The sequence below is a fragment of the Marmota monax genome, unplaced genomic scaffold (genome assembly GCF_021218885.2).
Source record: "Marmota monax isolate L192 unplaced genomic scaffold, Marmota_monax_Labrador192_F-V1.1 WCK01_AAM20220418_F8-fsc00053, whole genome shotgun sequence".
Classification (NCBI taxonomy): Eukaryota; Metazoa; Chordata; class Mammalia; order Rodentia; family Sciuridae; genus Marmota; species Marmota monax.
Genome location: NW_026693153.1, coordinates 1519924 through 1528518, shown reverse-complemented (window position 1 = coordinate 1528518; position 8595 = coordinate 1519924). Strand labels below are relative to the sequence as shown.

The window sequence follows — 8595 nt, the reverse complement described above, 5'->3', positions numbered from 1 at the left end:
CATAAAGTCTGACAACCATGGTGGACACTGAAATCAAGGGTTCAGGTGGCCATCTGTTCTTGAGGGCTACCAGATTTATTGCCAATATCACCATGTGTATGTGGGGGCAGAGGAAATTTGCTCACAGAAGTCACTGGAAACAGCCAGAGCCCCCATTCTAGAATCTCTCTGATGTCACACTTGTCATCATGGCACTGTGGGTACAAACCCAGAAGAGCCATCTGGTGGCTTTCATTTATTTGAGAGCAGGTGACTGAGCCATGACTGTCTCAAATGTTTTTTCACCCCTACCCCAAACACCAGCCAGACATGTCTGGCTTTTTCCAAGCCTTTTGGTTTCATCTAATATGGCAGCACTGGTCACTTTGAGTGGCATATTTTTCACATTCCCTTGAGTATCCCAAGCAAGCTGTCAGGTTTCTTACAAAGAGCTAGAAGAGAAAATTGACAGTGATAATGAAGAGGCAGGGAAGTGGAGAGAGAGGGTCAGGAGTGGGAAGAAGGATATATAGTCAGAAGCACAAAGATCTAGAGAACCTGATGCATTTAGGAAACTATGGGTAATGCTAGTGACATTTGGTGGAATGTCTGTGATGTGTCTCTAGCCTAGATGTTTAAATCTGTCCTTAAGGTGTGTGAGTCCTATCTCAGGTGGGCCAGGCCTCATAGAGCACTCTGGGTTGTCCCAGACTAGAACTGAGTCTGACTCTGGTTTCAGCTGCCGAGCCCTGGCCCAGAATGGAGAGTGGGCCTTGCCAGTGGCCACAGGGCTTCTCTGTCTCCTCACTTTCTACAGCCTCATTTCCATGAATATATTGAACCCAGGCATTTTGCACAGAGGTAAGGCTTCAGAACCTGGGAGAAGGAGGTAGCACCCCAAGGGCTGAGGCCTATAGGGGTGATTTCTAAAGTGTTAACTCCACCTATGGCCTCAAATTCCCTCCTCTCCATGTCATCATTAATTAGGCCCTAGAACTTCATTTACCAAGCCACTGAGGTATGATAAAATACAATACTGAAAGTGTTCCAGTAGCTTTAGAAGCAAGGACTGGGTAGGCTGGCAAGAGAGGCCAGCAGGCTCTTCCAAACCATGCAGTTGACTCTTCCTCCTTCCCATTCCACATGTGACTACAACCACTGATCACTATTCCAAAGGGTTGAGCTCCATACAGAGCTCTTCTGGCTGGAAACCCCCTTCTCTTTTACTGCCAGTCCATGTGAGTGGTCAGCTTGCTTAACAGGGACCAGGATTCCTGTGTCCACCTCCTCCTCACCCTCTTGTTGCCCAGTGATGCTATGGGGCTTCCTCAAGCAGCAGAGTTCTGGAAGGGGCTCCTACCACTGCCCAAAAGTTTTCCCATGCCAGCCTCTGTCCAGCAGGACCCAGAGGCACCCTATATGGCACAAGTGAACAACAAATCTTTCCCAATGCCAAAGTGTACCAAATGTAATTTCAACTGCCTGCCATGAATCTACCACTGTAAAACTTCTGACATGTGTGTGGAAGTGAGTACTCCTCCTCCCTGTCCACTCACCAACCCATCTATAGGTATCTGGTCAGGACCAGGAACCCTCCCATAATAAGGGGCCAGGTGTCAGTATGAGACCATCTTCCCACACTGCTAAAAGTAGCACTTAGACACTGTTGGTCACTTACATATATCATCAGCTCTTTGTCTTCACCTGTCCTGAGAGACTGGCCTTGCTTGTGCTGACATGCAAAGGGCATCCCATCTGTGCTGACCTGGTGGAGTCAAGGGGAGGAAAGGCAGTGACTGTCCCATCCCCTGGTTTGCTGATACTATAGACCCAGACCTTTAGGCCAGATGCTGGGTGTGTCCACCTCTGGGTGTCTTTGTGTGTCCATCTCTGTGTGCCCCAGCTGGAGGATTTTCTGGGTTCTGAGTGCTTTTCTGTCATATGCACATCCTGCCCAGGTTTACAAGTGCACAAGGCTGGCTGGAAAAGAGTTTTCTTTCATCCTTATCCAGTATCTGCAAAAATAGAGGCCCAGATTTATTCTACATCCTGTTCCAAGTGACACTGGGCAGATTTGTCTCTAAAGACCTCAGTCATGACAGGTGACCTGATGAGCCATGGATTCCTGACTGTGCTCTAGCAATGGAAATACCGCTTTCTCCCTGGAGATGGGAGCCCATGTGTAGGGCCATGAGCAGGCAGTCTAGAGGGCTGGGTTGTGGGAGGCCTCAGGATTTGGGGGTTCTGGAGCTCAGGACATATAGACCCTCAGCGCTGCCTCCTCTCCCCTAGGAATTCGACCACCACTGCAGGTGGGTGAACAACTGTGTGAGGCACCGCAACATCAGGCTCTACCTGCTGCTGCTCCTCTCATTGTGCCTCTACCTGGGGGCTGTGCTGGTTAGCTGCATGCTTTTCCTAGTACGCAGAAGGCACATGCCCTTCATGGACAGAACCATGACGTATCCATGCAGTCCCAAGGACCCACACTGGGAGCAGCTCTGATGGAGTGGAGAGAGGGGCTGACAGCCAAAGGGCTGGGTAACTGAAGGCGGCCGGGCTGACTGGGCTGGGCTAGAGGGAGAAGTCAGTTGAGAGAACTGTTGAAGGATATGTTGAAGTCCAGTGAGATTGGAGCAGGATGGCCTGTGGAGTTGAGAATCCAGGGAGCCACTGAGTTGGGTAATGAAGGTTGAACAGGGACAGGAGGGACCACAGTGTGGTGTGGTGAGGTTCAGCTTGCGTGTACTGGACTAAATGTCCAGTCCAGGGAGGAAGAGCAGGTGGGCTTGGCTAGGTGGGGCGCGACAGGGAGGGAAGAGTTGGTGGAAAGGCGGGGCCAGGGAGGAACTGTCCCCTGGCTTGGCTTCTTAGCCTGTGCACAGCTTCATAGTGGCTGTACCTTCCGCAGGCATCCTGCTGCCGCTCATCCTGCAGCTGCTCATCAAGACCAGGGCAGTGAGCACTGCAAGGCGCCCCCATGAGGACCAGGTAAGCTGGATCAGTGTGTGTGCCCTGATACCTGGCTAGGAAGTGACATCTTGCACCTCTGCCACTAGGCACTATCTGTGCTTTCTCCACTGTCCTTGGCCCTGGTGGTTCCCCTGAGTCCTTCATGACCCACCCCTTAAGATGCAGCTCAGATCTCTCCTCCCCCTGGAGCTGGGTGGCCATGCTCCCTCTTAGGCGCATTGCATTGAAAGCCTACTGTGAGCTAGGCTGCATGTTATTTGAGGGATGGGTATAGAGGTGAGTAAGTACATCCTGCCCTTGTGTTGATAAGCAGCTTGCAATCAGAATGACACCAGCAGACAACCAGGAACACTCGAAGAGATGGGGTTGGTCCTGAGTGTTGTAGCATACAGGAAGAAATTGGGAGTTTGGCGAGGCATGTGCTGGGAATGTGCTCACACTCTGTGTGACCTAGGTGTGATTTTGGATTGGCAGAAGGCTGGATGGCATTGCCTATGAGAGGCACACTTATGCAAAAAATGCATGGAAACAGGGAAGTAGGATGTTAATAGAATAATGAAGAAACGGATCTAATTCAAGCACAAGGTGGCATGGGCAATAAATAAAATAGGGTTAAAATTAGAAAAGCCCAGAAAATCAATCTTGGAATGTAGTTTTGATGAAGTACAAACCTGGAAGTCATGGTAAAATTTTGTAAAGATGTCATTTGTTGAGGAATAATTTGCAAACAAATTTCCTTTTTAGACTACAGTTTGGGAATTTGACAAATGCATACCATTGAGTACACCTCACCACGATGAAGGTTAAACCAGTTTCATTATCCAGAAAACCATTTCATCTCTTGTCAATTTCTCTCCCTACATCCTTGTGGGTTTTTGCTTTCCAGAATCATGTATAAATGGAGTTGTGTGCTTTTTAATCTGGCTTCATTCATTTAGCACAACACATTTGAAATTCATCTATGTTGTTGGTCATATCAGTAGTCTATTTTCTTTTATTTCTGTGTAGTAGTGAATGGATGCCCTACATATTATTATATATTCACCATTGAAGGACTTTTACAGTGTATCTAGTTTTTGGAAGTAGTTTGTTGTTGTTGTTTTGTTTTGCCTTTATACATGTGCTCTTTGTGGGGAGAGGCATTACAATTCTTAATACACATATACACCACAATTTTTGTAGTTCTGTTTGTTTGTTTTTGCACCAGGAATTGAAACCAGGGGCGCTTAATCACTGAGCAACATTCTCAGCCCCGAAAAATTTGTTAAATTTTTGAAACAGGGTCTCTCACTAAGTTTCTTAGGGCCTTGCTAAGCTACAGAGGCTGGCTTTAATCCTTCTGCCTCAGCTTCCCAAGCTTCTGGGTCTACAGGCATGGACCATTGGGCCCAGCTAGTTTAGGGGCAGTTATAAATAAAGCTGCTACAAACATTGGTGTACAGGCAGGTGAACACAAATTTTCATTTCTGTTGGGTAAAGTTTTAGGGGTTCAATTGGTGAGTCATAAAGTAAAAGGTGGAACTTTATATGAAAAAGTGTGCAGTTTCTTCTTTATACCAGCAATGTATGAGAATTCCAGTTCCTCTGCATCTTCATCAATGCTTGACACTGTCATTTGTTGCTATATTTTGTTTTCAAATGGTAACCCTTCCAATAAATGAGTAGTCATATCTCATTAGGGCACCAATCTGTGTTTTCCCAATGAGTAATGATATTGAGCATATTTTCATGTCTTATCAGCCATCTGTATGTCTTGGTAAAGTATTTTCTCCAATCATTTTCCCATTTAGAAAACAATGGGTCATTTTCTTATTGAGTTTCAGGAGTTCTTTATACTGGATTGAGATCCACATCTTGCAAATCTTTTCTCGTGACTTATCATTTCATTTTCTTCATAGCATCTCCAAAGAGCAGGAGTTTTTAGTGGTGTTGTTTTTCCAGTACTGGGGATTGACTCAGGGGTACCCGACCACTGAGTTTCTTCCCCAGCATTTGTTGTTGTTGTTTCTCATTCTACATGGAACATCATGTCATCTGTGAGGAGCAGTTTCATTACTTTCTTTCCAATCTATGGGTCTTTATTGCTTTAACTTTTGAGTGTGGAATAGGAATGAGAAGGTTGGTCATGACGGCCTCGGGGGGACTCCTTTAGTATGACAACAACTCCTCTAAAGGCTCCTTCAGGAAGACTTGTGGGCAGTACCAATGGGGGATGGGGAAAGCTGCAGACCCAGGGACAGCTGAGAAGACAGAGGAGCCTGTGGGCTCAGCACTTCCCATCCTTTGTCACCCTTTCACCACAGCCATATCTGGTCCCCACCCCACTGTGACTCCTCTGCTTAGCCCTTACTCCTCAGCCCTGTGGCCTGCCCTCCTCCTTTTCTCTCCAGCTTCAGTTCATCATTGAGTTTGCCTGGCAGCATTTTCCCTTCCCCCATCCTGTGGTTCTTCTAGTTCCAGGTCAGGCCTTAGGCCATTACCCTTCCTCCTCTGCTTTGCTCAGAATGAGGCCCTCCATGTGCAGATTGCCCAGTCTCAAGGGACCTAAATGTGGCCTGCACTCTGGGATTCACCAGACAGGGCTCCTTTCCATTATTAGTAGCACCTGAAATAGGCACTAATTCCATGCTCCAACTTCCAGTCCCTCCCTGCTCCATTCCCTGACTAGAGCTCCTCCTAGAGCTGTGAGCTGGGTTGCCTACATGGGTCCCAGGATACCCTCTTGCTGCACTACCTTGGCCACTCCCCAAGTTGCCCAGGGCCTCATGTTGAAGCTGCCATTAGCACCCTGAGAGTAGGCTGGCCATGCTGTTTAGTGTGTTTTCAACACCTGCTGTAGTAACTGGAGTTTATTTTTTTGCTATTGGGTATTGCACCCAGGGGCACTTTACCATTGAGCTACATCCTCAGTCGCTTCCATTTTTTATTTTGAAAAGGGGTCTCGCTAAATTGCTGAGGCTGGTCTCAAACTTGTGATCCTCCTGCCTCAGTGTCCTGAGTCACTGGGATTGCAGGCATATACTAAGATGTCTGGTTTGACTGAGGCATTTTTGATGCCCTGAAATATTTCTGGCTGGAGTGTATCTGAGTGTAGAGCATGTACTTAGGATGCACAAGGCCCTGGACTCTTCAATCCCCAGCATACAAAGAAAATATTTAAATAAATGAGTGAATCAACAAACAAAAGAATCAACATTTGAGATGGAAGAAAAGAGATAAAGGAAGAGAGAATCCTGATGCCCTGAGCCCCCAACTTCAGGGGAAGAAGCAGAGGGAGCACAAAGTTGGGCAGAAGATAAACAACAAGAAGATACCACTTGATTTTGGTCCTGTTGATTGTGAGGTCTTTTGAGACACAGAATGTGAACAGGAGCCCAGGAGTGGAACCAGCATGAGAGGCTGCTCTGCCTGCCTCAGAATTTTTTGATTCACTTCATGTCTGATAGTATTCCCTGGGGTGGGGGTGGGGGCAGTAATTGAAATTTAGTGCTCAGTTCTTAAAAATGTATTATCATTCCTTTCAACATTTTTCTATACATTTTGTGCAATCCAATTTTTTTATTTTATCCATATTTAATTAAACTTTTTTTCTTTAAATTTAAAAATTCTGTTTTTTTAATACTCTGCCTTTTTTTCCAGCAAGAAATATTACTTTAATGCAAAGGATTTATTCTTTCCTACATGGTGGGTACTATAACATTCCCTGGGAATACAGATATGAATAAAGTATGTTCACTCCCCTCAAAAAGTGAATAGACTGGTGGTGGGGAGTAGTTGTTTAATTACAATAATAGCTACAAGGCTTGTCTTAATTGATTCTTATAGTCTCTCACCCTCTCATCTGCTATCTGTCTTTTTTCTCATCTTCTAAATTGTATTACATGAGCTTTATTATTATTATTATTATTATTATTATTATTATTGCCTTACAATTCTTAATACACCTTTATACCACAATTTATCATATCACTGTATACAAGATTATGTTGACACCAAATTCACATCTTTATACATGTATTTTGTATAACAATGAGGGTCTTATTCCACCATCCATGCAATTCCCCTTCTCCCTCTCTTTCCCTTCCAACCCTCTTCCCTATCTACAGGTAATCTTCTTCCCATGTTCTTTCTCCCTACCCCATTTTCCCATTTTGAGTCACCCCCCTTATATCAGAGAAGACATTCGGTATTTGTTTTTTTTTGGGATTGGCTAACTTCACTTAGCATAATCTGCTCTAATGCCATCCATTAATTAATTTATTTTTTCTGGTAGTACAGTTTGAACTCAGGAGTGCTTTACAACTGAAGTTACATCCACAATTCTTAATATATCTTGTTTGAGATAGGGTCTCACTAAGTTACTGTGGGCCTTGCTAAGTTGTTGAGGCTGACCTTGAACTTGTGATCCTCCTGCTTCAGCCTCCCAAGTAACTGGGATTACAGGAATGCACCACTGGGCCTGGCAGGATATTAATTTCTTTAGTGTTGTGACCACCTTAAAGGAGGCAGAACTTCATAAAGCATGATGGTTCGTGTTGCTGTTTGGATGCATTCCAGAGGTGTTCTGATGTGGAATCCTCTTTCCTGTTGAGCAGAATAGTGTTGAAAACCAATGTCTTCATCTGTGGGCAATGGGAAGTTGGGGGTGGACAGAGGTGCTGCTGGGCCATTTCCCATTGTTCCAGAATATTTGCTATCTAAAGCTCTTGAGGTAGGGGTGAGACTCAACCTGATCTTGGAGCAGGAGGGGGTGAGGCTGATGGATAAAGTCAAGGGAAAGAGAAAATAGAATAAGGGAGAGTAGAATCCAGTGAACGTCCATGGGAGGACTTGACTTTGAGCTTGCCCTTTACTGCTTTGAGTATTGAAGGCCTTCAGCCCAGGTTTTCCTGGACCATCTATTTTGTGACTAGGAAAATATGATTGGGCGTTCCTCCTAATACTGCCTTTTCAAATAGTGAAATTCAATGAAGGTACATTTTTAGAAAAAATCAAGAGTTGAGAAAGTAAAGTAGAAATGGGGTGGAGAAACCATCTTTGCATCAGTTGAACAGAGCATCACTAGAAATGTCTTGAAAGGTATCTGGAAGGACATGGTGGGAGGACAGGTGTGGCCAATGGACATAGAGCAAGGATGTGGCAAAGGGAGGTAAAAGGTGATGAGGGAGTCCTGAGAAGGCAGGAGATGTGGGTGCAGTGTCAGCACTGGTCTGAAGAGAGCTGCTCACAAGTGGGTCAAGGGAGGTCACTCTTCCTAGGAGCCTGGGAAGGCAGGAGGCCTTTGGTCACTCTTGGGCTGCCCTGCTCTTGAAGTCTTGCCACAGGCCTGGGTTGAGTCCTGGATTAACTGACCACATTAGGGAAGGTCACTGGGAGATGATCTTGCCCACACCTGCTGATTCTGAGCTCCTTTTTCCATCCCCATCTCCCTCCAGCATGACAACCCCTTTGATAAGGGCTGTGCCACAAACTGTTAAATCACAATGTGTATGCCACTGGGACCCAAGTAAGTTACTAAACCAAGGGCTCAAATGGTGGACCCTGGGTTTGGTATGGTGGATGAAGCTGGGTCATTTTCCCGTGGTCCTTTACCCTAGCTCCCAGGCCGTGACACTCATGTTCCTTTCCTTTGGGGTTTCTACA

At 45.7% G+C, this 8595-nt stretch overlaps 1 pseudogene; it reads left to right on the top strand.

Annotated features, from left to right (window-relative positions):
• The first annotated feature begins 2959 nt into the window (after positions 1–2959).
• Positions 2960–8595, top strand: part of LOC124100010 (serine/threonine-protein kinase PAK 2-like) — a 116299-nt pseudogene continuing 110663 nt past the window's right edge.